At 42.8% G+C, this 20,158-nt stretch overlaps 1 protein-coding gene across 4 annotated transcripts in view; it reads right to left on the bottom strand.

Moving 5' to 3' along the window:
• Positions 1-20,158, bottom strand: part of acsbg2 (acyl-CoA synthetase bubblegum family member 2) — a 72,715-nt gene that overhangs the window by 47,166 nt on the left and 5,391 nt on the right. The gene's annotated exons all lie outside the window — the stretch shown is intronic.

Genomic DNA, 20,158 nt, shown 5'->3' with positions numbered 1-20,158 from the left:
GGACCTCAGGTTCCTGTTCAGGAACATCATCGTTGGGGTCTGATTAGTGGTTGCATGTACTGCATTACGATAGGTAAGGAGGAAGCTGTCTATCTCATGTTGCAGCGGTCGATTTTCGCTGTCCGTTGCCTCAATGGCTTTCTTGAATGTCTGCACAAATCTTCCTGCCAAGCCATTTGTGGGTGGGTGGTAAGGGGCCGATTCCATTGCTCTTCACAAAACTTTGGAATTCTTCAGAGACAAATTGTCGTCCATTGTCTGTGCAGATTTGCTCTGGTATGCCATTCCTGGTGAACGTGGTCCTCAGAACTGTAATAGTCTTTTCTGATGTGGCTGTCTTCATTTTGATAACCTCTGGCCATTTGGAATGTGCATCGACGGCGATTAAAAAGATAGAGTCCATGAATGGTCCAGCAAAGTCAATGTGTACTCATTACCACGGTGATGACGGCCACTCCTGTGGTTGTTGCATGCGCTATTAGGCGCGTATTGATCATGCGCTATTAGGCGCGTATTGATCATGCGCTATTAGGCACGTATTGATCATGCACTATTAGGCACGTATTGATCCGTACGTGTGTGCCGAGTCCAATTTTCTGCCAGTAAAGAACCATGAAACATCTCCAGTGTTTTTATTAATAACATAGTTGTGTAACCAGGCCACATACACAACAAATTGGCGACGAGAATTATGAACCTGTATCTTATCGGAACGCCATGTTTTAGTAGATAATGACACTCGGAGAAGAGAGAATCTAGACACATCTCGATGGAGTGTGCTCGTTGCGTCAAAAAAAAGAAAACAAGGAGAGAACAGGTTTAATTAACATAACAAAGATGGCGATGATTGGAACCATTACAGCATTTGATAGTGGCATTGAAGACTGGGCAACTTATATTGAAAGCGTGGAGTTATATTGTGATGCTAACAGTGTTAAGGATGAAAAGAAAGGCAGCATCTTACTCAGTATTATGGGAGCAAAAACATATGGACTACTACGGAGCTTGTTAACCCCTGAAAAGCCAGCTGACAAGACGTTCAAGCAAACAGTAGACACCCTCCAACAGCATTTAAACCCCAAACCACTGGTCATTGCTGAAAGATTTAAATTTCACAATCTGAATCAGTGCAAAAATGAAAGCATTTCTGAATATTGTGCCGAATTGCGCAAATTATCCGAACATTGTCAATTTGGAACTGGTCTATCGGACGCATTGAGGGACAGGTTAGTGTGTGGCATGCACTGTGAAACCACAGGAAAGAAGCTTCTGTGTGAAAGGTGCTAAACATTGCAAAATCAACGGAAACAGTAGCACAGGGTGCTTCCAAGATACAACAAAAGTCTCTGGAATATGCTACGAATAAAATGTCACTGAGCAGAAATGAAGGAAAGAAATGCTACCGTTTTGGGAACAGGTCACATGACCCAGATGTCTGTTGGTTTAAGACAAAGAATGCAGAAACTCTAGCAAACAGGGCCACATTGGCAGAGTATGTAAAGCTAGTAAACAGCAGAAAAAGGACAAAATACAGAGAAACAAGAAACCCCAGAAAGGAAAATGCGACTATGTACAGAAAGCAGTTCTGATGACGACTCAGACAAAATTGAATTGTCTGCAACTTCACGGCGTGAAAGAGTAATATGGATCATTCCCCAAGTAGCAGGCATGAGACTAAAAATGGAGTTGGACACAGGCTCAGCATTAACAGTGATCCCTGTACACGACTACAATCAACTGCTTTCTCACATACCTCTGAAATGGACTAAGCTACTGCTAAAGACTTACACAGGACAGAAAGTGAGTCCCAAAGGCAAAATTAAAGTGTCAGTGACCTACGGAGACAAAACACAGCAGCTGAACCTCTATGTACTGAAAAATGAAGGGCCACCTTTGCTGGGACGTGAATGGCTCAGGAAAATCCAGTTGGATTGGCACACTAACAAGGCACTAGATGTGTCAGCAAAGGAGGGCAGCAAGGCTACATCTGAGAGACTGTCACAAATACTTGCTGACTCTGAGGAAGTGTTCATGAAAGGAATAAGAACAGTTCAGGGCATGAAGGCAAAGATTGAGACTGAGGAAAATTCATGTCCAAATTTCACAAAGTCAGGCCAGAGCCGTATGCAATCCGTCCTACAGTAGAGGCAGAGCTGAAAATCTAGAGCAAACTGGATTGGAGTTTGGAGTGAATGGGCCACACCTATTGTTCCAGTGATGAAGAAAACCTCCAGCACAAAACCAGGAAATCCAAGCAAGATGCACATATGTGGTGACTTTAAAATGACTGTTAACCCAGTCCTCCTGGTACTGGTACAGTATCCTCTACCTCATACTGAGGACATCTTTGTTTCCCTGTCAGGCACAAAAATCGATTTGGCCCAGGTTTATCTCCAAATGGAAATCGGTGAAGCATCCAAGAAATACCTGACAATAAATACACACAAAGGACTTTACCAGTACAACAGGTTGGTGTTTGGGATAGCATCAGCTCCTGCAATCTGGCAAAGGGCAATGGACCAGGTCCTGCAGGGGATTCCAGGGCCTCAGTGTTACCTGGATGACATCACTGTCACCGGCAAAGAGGACGACGAACATCTTTCTAACCTTGAACAAGTGCTCACCAGGTTACGAGAATATGGGCTCAGAGCTAATCGACAGAAATGTGAGTTTTTCAAAAAGGAAATCTCATACTGTGGGCATGTGATCAACAAGGATGGCTTACACATGTCTCAAGACAAGATAGAAGCGGTGCTTAAGGTACCATCACCTGAAAATGTGTCTCAACTGAGAGCATATCTTGGACTAGTGAACTATTACCACAAGTTCTTGCATAACCTATCCACAGTCCTACACCCACTAAAAGCACTGTTACAGACAGGAACACAATGAAAATGGAATGAGAGCTGTGAGAAAGCGTTTCAGGAAACTAAAAGACTCATAACTTCAGAAGGGGTGCTTGTGCACTTTGACCCCTCCTTACCAATCCGACTGGCTTGTGATGCCATGTTCACCAGGAATGGAATACCAGAGCAAATCTGCACAGACAATGGATGACAATTTGCCTCTGAAGAATTCCAAAGTTTTGTGAAGAACAATGGAATTAAGCATGTTACATCGGCCCCTTATCATCCATCCACATAAAGTAGTCCCATATTATACAGTAGGCTATATGGTACACCGTATACTCTCTCAGACCGAGGAAGAGGTTTCCTGGGAGAGCTGGGTCTGGTCCAACTACACTTTACTGAACTACTGGTAATCTGGTCATCATCACTCTGTGGGAGCTTTCTCCGTACAATATGGCTGCCATGTTATAATAGTCCCACACACCATTTAACACACGTCTGAATAGAACTTTAAAGGAAGTACATAAAAAAATACTTAAAGCCCTTAAGTGTTTCAAAGAAATATACAGGAGATCTGAGAAGCAAGAATTTCCACACTGAAGGTGGCCAGTATAAGGAATGAGCGGAAGGCAGTGGAACGGTCAGAGGACTGCCTTCAGTCAGTGGACTGAGGCCTGTTCGAAAATTCATCTGAGGACCTGAATGACTACTCCAGGGTCACCACAGACTTTATTAAAACAGCTGCGGATGAATGTGTCCCCACAAAATCGTTCAGGGCTTTCCCCAGTCAGAAGCCCTGGATGGACCTGCTGAGAGCTGGGTCAGAGGCATTCAAGTCTGGAGATCAAGAATGCTACAAGAGGTGCAGGTATGATCTCCAGATCTTGGTGAAGAGTAGATTCTGGACCCGACTGGAATCAACGAGGGATGCTCGACAGCTGTGGCAGGGTTTGAATGCCATAACCTCCTACGAAGTTCTATCTTGCATCATAGGGGACAGCAGAGCTTCGCTTCCAGATGAACTCAATGCCTTCTATGCCCACATTGATCACCAGAACAGAATTGAAATGAATTGACTTTGAGTTGACCCGGCATAAAGAAGGTTGGGAGCCCCTGGATCAGAGGGAGAAAGGCCTAATGCAGGTAAATGGGGTTAACATAGACAGGCATTACAGTTAATACGGTCTAGGTGAGGCAAAAGACCGCTTCTGTGCTGTAAAGCTCAATGACTCTTATGCATTTCTTCACAGAATGAAACATTTAAAAGCAGTTCAGGAAAAGTTAGGAAACTAACTAAATATTAAGTTTAAAAAATAGAAAATAGAAAAAAAAAAGGCTGACCAAAATAAAGCCTTTGAATCATTCAGTTCTGATGGCTTTTCACACTTAGGCCGAACAATTCCTCTCCATTCACACAAAAAGCGAGATCTCTCCCAGTGGCTACCTCTGCTGCCGAGACGATGCCAAATGCAATTGGAGGAGCAATTTCTCATTTTATCCGAGAAGCCTCCAAACTGATAGCTTGAACATCGACAATTTCTCGCCCCCCTTTTTCCATTCCTCATTCTGGTTACCCTCTCACTGCCTCTCTCCTCTTCATCTGCCTATCACCTCCCTCTAGTTCTCCTCCAACTTACCTTCCATCCATGCTCCACTTTCCTCTCCTATCAGATTCCTTCTTCATTTGCCTTTTACCTCTTCCACCTATCACCTCCCAGCTTCTTACTTCCATCCCCCTCAGCCCCTCCCCCACCAGTTTTCACCTATCACCTGCCAACTTATACTCCTTTCTCCACCCCTCTCTCCCCACCACCTTCTTATTCTGCTTCTGCCCCCTTCCTTTCCAGTGCTGATGAAGGATCTCGGCCCAAAATATCAGCTGTTTATTCCTGCCTGACTTGCTGAGTTCCTCCACCATTTTATGTGTGTTGTTCAAGATTTCCAGCATCTGCAGAATCTCTAGTGTTTAGGGTTCTTTAAAAAAAAAGGTGGGTGCCTTAGTTTTGAATTCTTAAAACTTCAAGGGTTCTGGGGTAGAGCCAGGAAAATCAAAAATAACAAATATAGTATTCCTATTTTAAAAGAAAGGGGAAATAGAAGATTAAAATAAAGAGGAAACTTTAAGTCAATTTTCTGACATCAGTTATTTCAGTGCTATTAAGCAGTTGGTTCTGATTGCTCAAATGTGCAGGGAGAAGCTGTGGTCAGTTGGTACCATTCACCCTTCTGAATTGGTTGGCCCTGAATTGTCAATACTGAATGAGAAAGCTGGGCTGCCAGTCCAGCATAGCAATGTGCAACTGGGCACCAGCCTGAGCCACACACACACAAAGCAGATCAGGCAGCATCCACGGGAAAGAGTAAACGGTCGATCTTCCCGGCTCAGACGCGACTCCATATACTCTGTCAAACTGACGGGAAAAGCTCTTGGGTTCTATTTCCTGGAAGGTTGCTGAGGGGAACTAGGGAGTAAACAGCAGAGCCGTGGCCGTAAGTTTCCAAGCATAAAGAGGTTAAGGGCGATGCCCGAGAAGAAAAACTAAAATGTTGTAACCTTTATCAGAAAAAAAACTGTTGCATAAATAAACTTTGTGATTAGACAGTGATGGGAAATGTTCTATAAATAAAGATAAGACAGAATTAGTAGTGTCACTTAAACAAGTGGAATAAAAAAAACAAGAATGCTGGAACCAGTCAGCAGGTCAGGAAGTGCCTGCTGAAAAGGAAACAAGAGATAATGTCATTAATGGTCAGCTGGCCCCATTTTGACCACAGTACCCCAATCTGAAATGTTAGCTGGTTTCTCTTTCCCACGGATGCCGCCTGATCAGCTGTGTCTTTCCAGATCTGATCTTGGTTCAAGGCAAGTTACTTTAGACAGGTGGGGATTTTCAAGAGAGGGGCTATGGAGGGACTACGGGCTTCCAAAAGGCATTTTGGAAGGTGCTGCGTAGTGGGCTTGATGAAGGTTTAAGGCTGTTGAATAAAATGGGCAGTGGTAGAAAATTGTTCAGAGGAAATGGAACCAGTAGTATGAGAGGTTGTGGTTTGGAGTGAGATTGACTGAAGAAACTAGGGATTTTCTCCTTGAAACTCTATATAGAGGTTGTGAGAAGATCTGGTAGAAAGGTTTAAACCAGTTAAGACAGAGTAGATGGAGAGAACCCTCTCCTATCGATGTATAGATCAAGAATTAGGAGATAGTGATTGGCTACAAAATATATTGATTTTACAGTGACTGTAGGATCGAGAATGACCTGCCAGGGGTAGTAGTGGAATAAGATTCAATTGTAGGATTCAAAACTGATCTGGATAGGTACTTGAAAGGAAATAATAAGCAAGGCTTTTCACAGAGGCTGGGGAGCGAGACCAGAAGGATTGCTTTTATATGGGTTCGATAGCTTCCTTCCACACCGTACTAGTGTTGCGGGTGCACACACAAAGTGGTTAGACTCTAAGATTCATAAATAAGTTGGCCTGTGTCTGTGCTGTTTGCTCTTTGGCTCTGTGATTCATTATCACAATGCATGGAAACGGGCAGTGAAATGTGTCGTCCCTGCTAACAATCAACACAAGCCCAAGGTGCGCTCCGGAGAGCCCACAAGGGTGGCCGCACAGTCTGGCGCCCACACATACCGTATTCACTGAACAATACAGGCAACAATAACGACAGCAGCAAAACCACCCCTCCCCCACCTCCCCACAGTCTTCTAACCCAGGACAGGCCTCTAGCCTCCAGTGGAGCCTGACCTGACCACACCAGGCCTTCAACCTCCCCAGCACACTCAGAAAATTACATTCTGATGAGTTAATAGGTTACACATAAATGATGAGTGGGGCAAGTCGCCAGACTGGGTAGGAATCATGGACCACCATCATCCACTACCCCAAACTGCTGCCTCACAGATACCATTCAAACAGAACCCCGATACACCGGTCCATTATTCGTTACAGGTCACAGACCTGAATAACTGCCTCAAAGAGCGACTGTCAATGGAAACAAAAGCAGTAGCACCATTAACATAACAACATAGAATTTGACATGAGAGTAAGAAGATTGGTCCAAAAATTATATATTAAAAAAAAGCAATATAGGGAGCCATTTAGAGATCACACCCAAAGGTTAAAGCCTTGGCAGTGAACAGGTACAGCAACGGGCAGTATAGCAATTAAAATCAGGGTAGATCACAAGGTGCAGCTTGGAGGAGGGGTCATACTGTGAGGGATTGCAAGGCTGATGAGGTTAAATGGATGGAAGAGGATGAAGGTGGGGTCAACATACAAGGAGTTGAAAACAAACAAGAAAGGATTAAAGTATTTAGCTCAAAACGTTCATTCAACTTGAAGTTACTCAATGGCAGTATTTTCCATTTTGAAAGATGTACAAATATCCTGCCTGAATTGTGGCTTTGTTGAAGACAAAGCAGATAAAGTTGTGTTGAAGTAATATTGTCCTTTGTTAATTGTGCTAATTTGCACGTCAGTGGAATATTTGTTTCTGAATAAAGAAATAGCTTAAATTACGTAAATCAATTCTTCCTGTGCTTGCTTAAGATGTTTAAAATGTCTAGCTCAGGATTATTATTTTCTTCCCCCAACAGGAATCGGCTAGACGGAAGCCCCTGGGAGTACACTGGAGGGAGGCCAGAGATCCCAGATCACTTCAAAAGGACAGAATCCTGGAGATCCCCAAGGGAGACCAGAGACCCTTGGACAAGGGCTTATAGTCCAGATCCTGGCAGCAGAGGCCGAATACTGCCAAATCCACAATATCTCAATCAGGGCAGGTCACAGTACAATTAGTTACAAAAAGTTAGAAAATCTGTCCTTTAGATTGTAAGACAATCACAATTTTCCACTCTTCAGAGCTCAGTCTAACAACTGTTGTAAAATTATTTTATACTGATCTTATTTACTCCTTGGATGATTCAACGTTCAGCACTCCAATCTTAAAATGAAGTTAGCCAGGTATAGTGAAAAATCTGCTGACTCTCAGGAGTCAAGAAGAATTTTTACATCATAAGCAAAAGGTATATTATACAGAACTTATTTTTAAAACTTGCCCAAATACTACATGCGGTGAACATACACTCAGAGGTCACTTCATTAGATATACCTGCTTGTCTAGTCAACTAATCATGTGGCAGCAGCTCAATGCATAAAAGCATGCAGACAAGGTCAAGAGGTTCAGTTGTTGTTCAGAGCAAACATCAGTGTGGGGAAGAAATATGATCTTGAGCGTGGAATACTCAAGATTGGTGCCAGACAAGATGGTACGAGTATCTCAAAGTGCTGATCTCCTGGGATTTTCATGTGCAACAGTCTCTAAGAGTTTACAGAGAATGATGTGAAAACCACGTGAAAAGTTCAGTGAGCGGCAGTTCTGTGGGCAAAAACAGTGGTGTGCAGAAGAGCTTCTTTGGACGCACAACACGTCAAACCTTCAAATGGCTTGGGTTTCAGCACAAACGTTCACTCAGTGGTCACTCTATTAAGTATAGGAGGTACCGACCAAAGTGGTCACACCAAGGGTAGTGGGAAACCCTTGAACAACTCATTCAGTCTGTTCGGCAAGAATGGAAGTAGGGAAAACCCAAGATTAAAACAATCGTAAAATCAAATGATGAGAATAACTAACAATTAAGAATTGTTCAAAACAAAACTGTCATGAAGGAAAAAAACACTACAAAGCTAAAAACCTCAAGAGTCAATCTCCAGAATCTAGTTTTCATCAGTAGAAATTAAGCACAGTACAGATCTCGTGTGTCCCTGGGCAAAGGTGCAACACCCATTTCAAATGAAGAGAGCAGGAGAATTAAAATTCCCAACCCCACCTTTCCAACTAAATAGGTGGAACAGCTGGTTCAAAAGTTCAGTCCTCACTTTAGTGAAGGTCAAAGATGATATGCTGCGCTGCACGTCTTAATCCAGCTCCCTATGAAAGACACTGCAACCTGCCGAAGGAGAATTCAGAAACGCAATGCTCCACAAGGGGAATCCGCATCGGTGTTCCTGGTAAATTTCTCCAAGCCCTTAAAAAAAATACAGGGCAGCATGAGGGAAATTAGTTATCTTTGTCATAATGGCACTAAGCTTTACTAAACACCAACACAATTCTACTGTATGTAATGAAATATGTGTGTGGGATAAATAATTCATCTGCTCTCAGGCTAGAACACTTTCCTCCCTTGACTTGGGTTTCGCCACCCGCTAAATGCTTCGCAAGAGCTGTGCGTCTGGCAGGAACCAGGACCAGAAGCCTCAGTGTGGAGTTAATACTCCTACAGCCGAGCACAGGAAGGAAAGGACGGAATAGTCGGGAGTAGATGCAGCAGCCAAGAATACGTGGAAGGAAGTAAGGGGAACAGAATGCTTTTCCTACGCTGGATGGAGGTTTCCTGACACAATAGATTAACAGTAACTGTTTAGGTCTGTAAGATGTGCCAAAGTGTCTCTTTCAGGCAAAGGCTTGCTTGTTTTACCCCTATACCTTTGATGACACACAAGTTAGATATTTCACTCTTTCGCCAGTGTTCTTCCAGAACTGTGACTTTGGCATAAACATTCATTGACAGTAAAAGTATTACTACAAGTACATAATAAATGACCTGGCACTACATTCAGACAGGAAGCTCTCATTCAGGCCGGGGACATTCCACAAATGAATTAATGGCAATTCCGTGAATGACATCTGCACGCAACTCCCCAGGAAATGGGGCAACAGCAGCAGGAATCGAGTGCTGGAAAGGACCTCACTTAACGTCATCCACACGAAAAAGTCAACTGCAGGAAGTCCGCTAACTTATTGCTTTTACCTCTGCAGAAACTGGAGAGCAAATGGTTTTAAAACACTGACAATGCAGAGGTTTACAGTGTGCTTGCTGTCTTCACTCTCCACTGCGCATGGACCAACAGGCGACGTGTTATAATATTGATTCAGAGCAAGTCTTAGCTTACCAGGAAGAGGATGAGTTACTGGAAAGGAGCAAGATTTGTCCAAGTGGGAAGTTGCAATCTGGCAGAGAAAAGCTTGCAAATTATACAGTGCCTTGTGGAAGTATTCAGCCCCCAACCCTTTGTTCACATAAATGAGTATTACAGCCAGGGATTTTGATCAATTTAACTATTTAACTGAGAATTCTTATTTGTGAGTTACAGGCTCCTTTTTCACAGCAGAGCCCAAAAAAACAGGGAAGATTGTAAAGCATGAAAAACTAAAAATTCAAAACCTGAAAAGTCGACAATTCAGAAGTTTCTAATCGCCCCCCCCCCCCCCAACTTGCTCAGTATTTAGTTAAAGCACCTCTTGCAGTTATTACAGCCTGTAGACTTTTTTGGATAAGTGTTACATACCACGTGGGTATCTTGTGACTGTCACATGACCATGATGTAATTGACGATCTGGTGAGCGTGATGTAATGGTCTTGTGATGGTGGAGTGATGTATTTTCACGCCAGTGTGAAGTCACATGATGTAATTTTCCCGCCAGTGTGAGGTCACGTGATGGCCTGTTTTCAACAGGTATAAAACGGGGAAAGCCTGCTATGACGCAGGAGTTTTTGTTGGGACGTCGTTTAAGTCACCCGTTACTCCGTTATGCTGCGTATTTGGTTCCATGACGCAGTTTTGTTTTAAAGTTGAGTTTTGATTCTTACTGTAAGGTACATAGTCGTTGTGCCGGCAGTTTTGAAAATCACTGCCAGTTATGTTTGATGTACCTTTGATTTAATTTTAAAGTCTAAGGATTGGAGAGTGAAGATTTACCGAGATATGGAAACCCGAAGGATCGAGTAAAGTTGGTGTCGTCGGCGGTCATACAGGATCGACCTTATTTAATCCTCGTTCAAGGAGGTAGTAACCTACATCCGAGATAGCCCCTGCATCGTGAAAGCAGAAAGGGCTGGGGGCAGCGTTATTCGCCAAGGAAGGTCAGTTCCTTCAAGCCGTTTTTATTTCCTTCATCGTGAATCCTTCGGGTACAGCATATTTCGGCTGGGATCAGCAGTAACGTCACATCGTTGAGGGATTCATTACTTCAGGAAAGTCTCTCCTAATTGACTGTATAAATCATTTGGACTTTCGCACTTACCACTTTTACAAAACCTGTTCGCCTTTATCACTTTAAGAACTGTTCGAATTGCCGTATAGCAGTTAACATCCAGTTAAGTTAGTCGTTCGTCTATTTTTCATTTTTATTGAGCCATGTTTAAATAAATGCTTATTTGTTTATGAAAACCTGTTTCAATTCCATATTCATTGTTGCCATATCGTAACCTAAGTCTCCATTAGGTTTGCACAATGCGATTAAGCAAGGTTTGCCCATTCCTCCTTGCAAAATTGCTCAAGCTGTGCCAGGTTAGTTGGGGAGTGGGCAGTGGACAGCGATGTTCTGGTGTTGCTAGAAATGTTTGGTCGGGTTAAGTACAGGACTCTGACTGGGCCACTCAAGCATATCAATTTTCTTCATTTGAAGCCGCTCCACGGTTGCTCCGGCAGAGTGCTTTGGGGCATTGTCCTATTGAAAAACAAACTTCCTCCCCAGTTTAAGCTTTCTGGCCGAGGCTAGCAGGTTTTTAATCCAGGATTTCTCTCTATTTAGCAGCATTCATCTTCCCATCAATCCTGACCAGATTTCCAATCCCTGCTACTGAAAGGCGTCTCCACAACATGACGCTACCTCCATCACACTTTACAATACGGATTGTGTCACCAGGCTGATGCACGGTATTAGATTTATACCAAACATACTGTTTAAAGGCCAAAATGTTCCACTTTAGTCTCATCCAACCACAACACCAACACCTTCGTCCACCTCTTTACAGTATCTTCTAAGTGACACTTCGCAAAGTCTTTGCGAGCAAGAATATGTTTTTTTTTGGGCAGGGCTTCTTCTTCGTCACTCCCCCTTTCTGTGCAAGGCCTTTGAGATTGTGCAGCCATGAACTTCACCTCCAGTTGCAGCCGCTGATTTCTGCAGCTCACTCAGAGTGACTGTTGGTGTCACGTTTGCCTGTCTTACAAGTGCCAATCTTCTCCAGTGACGAAGTTTGGAGGGGCTACCTGGCCTAGACAGTGTGGATGCAGTTTTTGAAGGACTGCACTGAGCTCTGAGGTGTGTTCAGTGCCCTTGAGATGGTCTTGTACCCTTCCCCAGATTTATTCTTCTCTATTATCATTTCCCTGACTTGTCTTGAATACTCTTTTGTCTTCATTTTAGCTTGGTCTGTTCAAAATCTACCATACTGTCGGACCTTACAAAGACAATGGGTCTTATAAATTCTAATAAATTCATAGAAAACAGACGATCCTCCAGTTTTCTGCATCAACAAACTGGGTGAGTTGGTAAGGTAATTGCACCTGAAGGAAGTTAGCATAGTAATTACAAAGGGGATCAATACTTCTTCAGCCTCAGAACTTTGGTTTTTAATTTTTATTAAACTGTTGAGAGGTTTTGGAATTTTTCATTTGATTTGACATGATGCGCAATGTTTTGTAGATTAGTTCAAAAATCCTACATTTCATATTTAGAAAAGGAGACGGTAAAATGTGAAAATAGTTGTGCAGGCTGAATACTGTTTCAAGACACTGTATAAACCAAATGGAAGACTATTCAAGGAAAAAACTACCAACAGACAGGAAAATGGCAGCAGAGTCTAATGTTACTTATCGCCATCCTCAAGGAAGACTTCTCCACCGTACAGACTATCCAACAGTGCAAGGCAGCTTTCGAAACTTTTACACAGCTCACTGTGTAAATGAGCTCCTGAAGGACGATCTCTGGAGTAGCAAGTTTTAACTGCAGATTGCACGTGGGAGGACCTAATTATTCAATGCTATCTGGTGATAATTGCTCCTCCTCTGCTAATGCTCAAGGGGAAACTGAATGGGGTAGAGGCATTTTGCAACTTTCCCCAAAACTTCAGGGAAGTTCCCCAAAGTTTCAAAGGAATTTTCTAAAACAGACACAAAAAGAAAATTCTGACTAAAAAGACAAAATAAAAGTTGAGCCTCCTTGTAAAAGGTTGAAGAAACACAGCAATTCAGCTTTAAAATCCAGTATCAACCACACTTAGACATTCAAAATTAACCCAATTTTACAATGATATCAGTTACATTTTTATGCAAGTCATGGCCCATGAAATTTAGTCATAGTATGACTGAGCCAACTATTTGCAAAGCCACACTTTGGGCTAACCTCCTGTCAAATCTTAAGCAGAATATGACATAAAACTAGTGGGCTATGTTAGTCTAAAATGCCGAGACTCGTCCACTGGACTAACGTCTTGACGGTAAATGTTTTGGACCCAGGTTTTTTGGACAGTTATTCAATTATTTTCTCTGTGCCAATTCAAACTTTAATCCACCCATAGTAATGCCAATAAACAAGGGAGTAACTTCTACACCCTTTCTGACAGCTTATCAAACGCCCAAGGACAAAGGCATTCAAAGTTAACTGCATGAACAGATCGTCTCCAACAATCTCTAAATTGCTCAGTATAAATAGCTCAAAAATTAGCAAGGTGGGGTTTTGGCAAGACCGCTGATGAGAATACATATCTTAACAGAATGTACATTAATAGTACTATAACCAAACACCTGCCCACGTTTGAATGGGATCATGGAATAAAAGAAACTGGTAACTAGGCTCAAGTAGATCAGATTGAACACATCTGATAGCACCTTGATAGAAAATCACTGGGTGGGCCCCACTGGTTGGCTACAAGAGGTAGTGACTATAATTATGTATTGAACACTTCCAATTTTACAGTTCTACCTCAAGAATGTAAGAAAACCCTTCTTTATCTGTAAAATGGTCATAACCCAGAAGAGCATAATTGGGTCATTTAGAGTCTGCTCTGCCATTCCATCATGGCTGATTTATTATCCCTCTCAACCCCATTCTCTCGCCTTCTCCCAACAGCCTATGACACCCTTACTAACCAAGAACATATCAAACTCCCAGCCATTTGTAGCAATGAATTCCGCAGATTCACTACCTCTGACAAAAGAAGATCCCCTTCATCTCCATTCTAAGTGGATGTCCCTCGACTCTGAGGCTGTGTCCTCTAGCCCTAGTTTCACCCACTATAGGAAACATCCCTCCACATCCACCCTACAAGGTCTTTCAATATTTGATAGCTTTCAAGGAGACCCCCCCCCAATTCTTCTAAACTCCAGTGAGTACAGGGCCAGAGCCATCAACTGCTTCTCACATGTTAACCCTTTAATTCCCAGGATATTCTCTGGATCCTCTGCAATGTCAGCACATCTCTTTTCTTAGATAAGGGGTCTAACACTGCTGACAATATTCCAAGTGAGGTCTGACCTACATCTTATAAAGCCTCAGCACTACATCCTTGCTCTTATGGTCTAGTCCTCTTGAACTCAATGCTAGCATTGCTTTGGTCTTCCTCACCACTGACTCTACCTGCAAGTTAATCTTTAGGGAATCCTGCACAAGTCCCTTTGCACCTCAGATTTCTGAATTTGCTCCTCATTTAGAAATTAGTCTACACTTGATAAATACCACTGCCCAGAGCAGGAAAGCACATAATATTGTATGTCTCTTGACAGGAAGTAAAGCAACTTCTTTGATAACCGAGATCACCAGATCTAGTGAGATACATATCCTATGTATCTCGTGCTGAACAGCCACCAGCAAAACGATACTAGGCTTTTACTTACACCTTTTAGGAGTGCGAACACAGTTTCAAACTAGAGTGACCACAGAAGATCCAACACCAGCATACCATAACGATTCATGTCAGAAAGTGGGAGTGACCCATTCAGGGAGATCATTCAGTTGTGTCACTGTCTAAGCTGTATTCATTCTGCTCAATATTACCCAGCCTTGTTACATTACCAGTAACTAAATGGTCTGAGAGTGGATGTTATTTCTGCATAGGCAAGACCATTGGAAAAAAACTAGGCAACACCAACTATTTAATACTCTGGATTTAACAGATTTATTGGCAGGTAATTGTAGGAACATTGACATTTAAGATGATCACTCCCTTACAAACATCTCGCAAGTAGTCCACTATGAAGAATGCATCAATCATGGTTCAGCCATTCTGTTGGAGGAGCAACTGCAATTAACCTCAGGGAAAGGTTGACTATGCTGGATCGCTATTCCTTGGTGCATAGGAGAATGAGGGGACCTCACAGAAGTTTAGAAAATTATGAGGGCTATGATAGTCCTGGGTCAAAGAGTCCAAGACTAGAGGGCAGCGATAGAGGATAGGACAGGATAGATTTAAAAGAGATCTGAGAGGCAACTTCTTTACAGAGAGGAGTGAGTACCTGGAATGACCTGCCAGAAGAGGTCAAGGCAGGTACAATTGTAACTGTTAAGAGGCACTTGGAAAGGCTTATCCAGATCCCTCTTAAAAATGGGTCAGGCCTTGAAGGGCTATGGGTCAAATGCAGGCAAATGGGACTAGCAGGAGGATGCAATGGTCAGCACGGAGTAGATGGGCTGAAGAACCCATTTCAGCGCTTATTACTCTATGAGAAAAGCATTCATAATAAATAAATCATGGAAGAGCATCATAAATGTCACCAATTTATTAATCCAATTGAAAATGACCTTAACTGCCAAACATGTCAAAAGATATATGGCATTAATATCAACAAAAGAATGTATTGAGTCACCAGAAACAGAACTGTAATTAGGCAGGAGCGGACTCCTTTGAAGATGTCTTGTACTTGAACAAGAAAATTGGGTGCGTATTCTTTTGGGTTAGTCACCTGCTTTATAAAGCTTCATTCTAAGTTCTGTTTTCAACTAAGTTCTGAGCACAAGATGACTCAAGCTTGAAATATGATGGTTTAGCTATGATGATCGTTTTATGCGTATAAAATCACAATAAAGATAAAAGTACACTGGACAAATCTGTCTCCGTTATCCTCAAACTGTCAGAATGGACACCAGCACACTGGACAGTAAAAGGCCAAATACATTGTGCCATGTTCTACACAATGTGTGAGTGCACCAAAGGACACATGGCGATGTTATACTCGAGTCTGCTTGTTCAATGGAGTAACCATTGCTGAGTCCTCATGAATAGGTCTCTAGAAAATGGGTGTACTTAAAGTGGAGACTGATGGATTCTTAATTAGCAAGTGCATCAAAGATTATGACAAGAGAATGGGGTCGAGGGGTGAAATCAAATGGTGGAGCAGACTCGATGGGCTGAATGGCCTACTTCTGCCCCTATGTTCATGGTTTAGGTTTAAACAATGGTGTAGAGGAGTACTTAGCCACAACATTTATGGTTTAGTTGTTCAGTTACTGTGAAAGAACATTAAACATTGTCCGGGTGTTACAAAAACTACAGCCACACTTACACAAGATTGTGTTTAATATACACTCCAACCATTACCTGGCAACAATAAACAGTGTGAAGTTACCATCTCAACTGTGTTGGACCAATGCTCTTGACCGATTACAAACATCATTATCCAGCATCACGAGTGCCCACACTAACACCCAGGTTGGGAATAAATGAGGATTTGATTTAGTCAGCTTCACTCCAATATTTAAATTTAATGGTGGAGGGTAGAAGCGATGAGAGAAAAATGATGCTTTTTTTTAGCTCAATAGTGGTTTCAATGCTGTGAGGTTAAGGATCTACCATTGTGGGTGGGCTGCTATTCAACCCACTGAAAGGATTGTTCTGTTTAAGGAGTCTTATCCTTGTTTGGAAATAATGCACTGAAAGTTCAGTACTTGTGGAGGGGCTGTTTAAAGGGGACAGAGTGAGCAGTTCTGGCGATACTCTCCAAGAGTGAAAGATTATCTTATTGAGACACAAAGATTTGCGAGGTGTTTACGAGATACATTCCATGCTGCACAATATTTAGCCTACAGGGCACATCAGGACTCGAGATGGGTCTATCTGTGCTTGCAGGGTTTGGCTCGTGATCCATAGGGTTCCAAGGTTTGCTGAGTTACTCTGCTGTTTTATGTGGCCATTCCCCTCAATAAGTATACCACTTTGGATACTTTTGTGGGGGATGATCTCCCAAGGGAACGCCACGGTAACCGGGTTACAGGCACTGACATGGGTCTGTGGTGCAGAAGGGAAAGAGAGAGAAGGGAGCAGTAGTGACGGGGACCAGACAGGAAATTCTGTGGACATGAACGGGACACCCGGCTAGTATGTTGCCTCCCAGGTGCCAGGGTCAGGGATGTCTCAGATTGCGTCCACAACATTTTGGAGGGAGGGAGAGCAGTCAGTTGTCTTGGTACATATTGGCACCAATGACACACGAATGAGATCCTGAAGAGAGAATTTAGAGGATTAGGTAGAATGCTGAGAAGCAGGATCTCCCGGGTAGTAATTTCTGGATTGCTGCCTGTGCCATGCACCAGTGAGGGTAGAAACAGGATGATTTGGCAAGTAAATGTGTGGCAGAGAAGCTGTTGCAGGGCGCAGGGCTTCAGGTTCTTGGATCATTGGGATCTCTTCTGGGGGAGGTATGAGCTGTTCAAAAGTGACGGGTTGCACCTGAACCCAAGGGGGACCAATATTCTCATGGGCAGGTTTGTTAGAGCTGTTGGGGAGTGTTTAAACTAACTTGGCAGTGGGGTGGGAACCCGAGTGAAGGGACTCAGGATAGAACGGATGGTAATAAGGTAAAGATAGCCTGCAGTCAGACTGTCAGGAAGGGCAGGCAGGTGATGGGACATAGTTTCAGCCAACAGGCGGTGTATCAAAACATTAGGGATGCAAAATCAAAAAGGGTAGCAAATACAGTACTCGAAGTGTTATAACTCAATGCACGGAGTATAAGAAATAAGGTGGATGATCTTGTTGCACTATTACAGATTTTCAGGTATGATGTTGTGGCCATCACTGAACTGTGGCTGAAGGATCGTTGTAGTTGGGAGCTGAATGACCAAAGTTACACGTTGTATCAGAGGGATTGGAAGGTAGGCAGAGGGGGTGGTGTGGCTCTACTGGTAAAGAATGGCATCAAATCAGTAGAAAGATGTGACATAGGAGCAGAAGATATTGAATCCTTGTGGGTTGAATTAAGAAACTGCAAGGGTAAAAGGATACTGATGGCAGTTATATACAGGCCTCCCAACAGTAGCTAGGAGGTGGACCACAGGTTACAACAGGAAATAGAAAAGGTGAATCAAAAGGGCAATGTTATGGTAGTCATGGCAGATCATTTGGGAAAATCAGGTTGGTAATGGATCTCAAGAGAGTGGTTTATTGAATGCTTAAGAGATAGCTTTTTAGAGCAGTTTGTCGTTGAGCCTACTAGGGGATCAGCTATACTGGATTGGGTGTTATGTAATGAACTGGAGAGGGTTAGGGAGCTTAAGGTGAAAGAACCCTTACGAACCAGTGATCACAATATTATTGAATTCAACTGGAAATTTGATAGGGAGAAAGTGAAATATTTCAGTGGAGTAAGGGAAATTACAGTGGCATGAGAGGGGAGTTGGCCAAAGTAAATTGGAAGGAGCCGTTGACAGGAATGTCAGCAGAGCAGCAATGGGGTGCGTTTCTGGGAAAAATGAGGACGGTGCAGGACATGTGTATTCCAAAAATGAAGTAATACTCAAATGGCAAAATAGTACAACCGTGGCTTACGAGGGAAGTCAAAGTTAATGTAAAAGCAAATGAGAGGGCATACAACAAAGCAAAAATTAATGGGAAGATAGATGATTAGGAAATTTTAAAAAACCTACAGAGAACAACTAAAAGAATCATTAGAAGGGAAAAACTGAAATATGAAAGCAAGCTAGCAAATAATATCAAAGTGGATAGTAGAATCTTTTTCAAGTATGTAAAAAAGGAGAGATAAGAGTGAATATAGGACTGTTAGAAAATGAGGCAGGAGAAATAATGAAGGGGACAAGGAGATGGCTGATGAACTAAATGAGTATTTTGCATCAGTCTTCACTGTGGAAGACACTAGCAGTGTGTCTGATGTTGTGGTGTGTGAAGGAAGAGAAGTGGGTGCAATTACTATTACCAGAGAGAAGGTGCACAAAAAGCTGAAAGACCTGAAAGTACTTAAGTCACCCAGACCAGATGAACTGCACCCTATGGTTCTGAAAGAGGTAGCGTTAGAGATTGTGGCAGCATTAGCAATGATCTTTCAAAAATCATTGGACTCTGGCACGTTGCCAGAGAACTGGAAAATTGCAAATGTCACTCCACTCTTTAAGAAAGGAGGAAGGCAGCAGAAAGGAAATTACAGACCAGTTAGCCTGACCTCAGTGGTTGGGAAGATGTTAGAGTCAATTGCTAAGGACGGGGTGATGGAATACTTGGTGACACAGAACATGATAGGACAAAGTTAGCAATTTTCCTTAAGGGAAAATCCTGCCTGACAAACTTGTTGGAATTCTTTGAGGATAGATAAAGGAGATGTAGTGGATGTTGTATATTTGGACTTTCAGAAAGCCTTTGACAAGGAGCCACACACGAGGCTGCTTACCAAGTTAAGAGCCCATGGTATTACAGGAAAGTTATTAATATGGCTAGAGCATTGGCTGATTGGAAGAAGACAGCGAGTGGGAATAAAAGAATCCTTTTCTGGTTGGCTGCCAGTGACTAGTGGTGTTCCACAGGGGTCACTGTTGGGACCACTTCTCTTTATGCTGTGTATAAATGATTCAGATGATGAAATAGGTGGCTTTGTTACCAAGCTTGCAGATTATGCGAAGATTGCTGGAGGGGCACTTAGTGTTGAAGAAACAGGTAGGATGCAGAAGGACTTCGACAGATTAGGAGAATGGGCCAGAAAGTGGCAAATCAAATACAATGTTGGAAAATACATGGTCATGCACTTTGGTAGTAGAAATAAATGTGCCAACTATTGTTTTAAAAGGGGAAAAAATCCAAAAGTCTGAGATGCAAAGGGACTTGGAAGTCCTTGTGCAGAACACCCTGAAGGTTGACTTGCAGGTTGAGTTGGCGGTGAGGAAGGCAAATGAAATGCTAGCATTCATTTCAAGAGGGCTAGAACACAAAAGTAGGGATGTGATGCTGAGGCTTTATAAGGCACTGGTGAGGCCTCACCTTGAGTATTGTGAACAGCTTTGGGCTCCTCATTTTAGAAGAGATGTGCTGGCATTGGAGAGGGTTCAGAGGAGGTTCACAGGGATGATTCCAGGAATGAAAGGTTTATCACATGAGGAACGTTTGATGGCTCTGGGTCTATACTCGCTGGAATTTAGAAGGATGAGCAGGATCTTATTGAAATCTCCCGAATGTTGAAAGGCCTAGCCAGAGAAGATGTGGAAAGGATATTTCCCCTGGTGGGAGAGCCTCAGGATAGAG

The sequence above is a fragment of the Hemitrygon akajei genome, chromosome 16 (assembly GCF_048418815.1).
Source record: "Hemitrygon akajei chromosome 16, sHemAka1.3, whole genome shotgun sequence".
Lineage (NCBI taxonomy): Eukaryota > Metazoa > Chordata > Chondrichthyes > Myliobatiformes > Dasyatidae > Hemitrygon > Hemitrygon akajei.
Note: the sequence above shows the minus strand (reverse complement) of the source record. Positions and strands in the feature narration are given on the sequence as shown.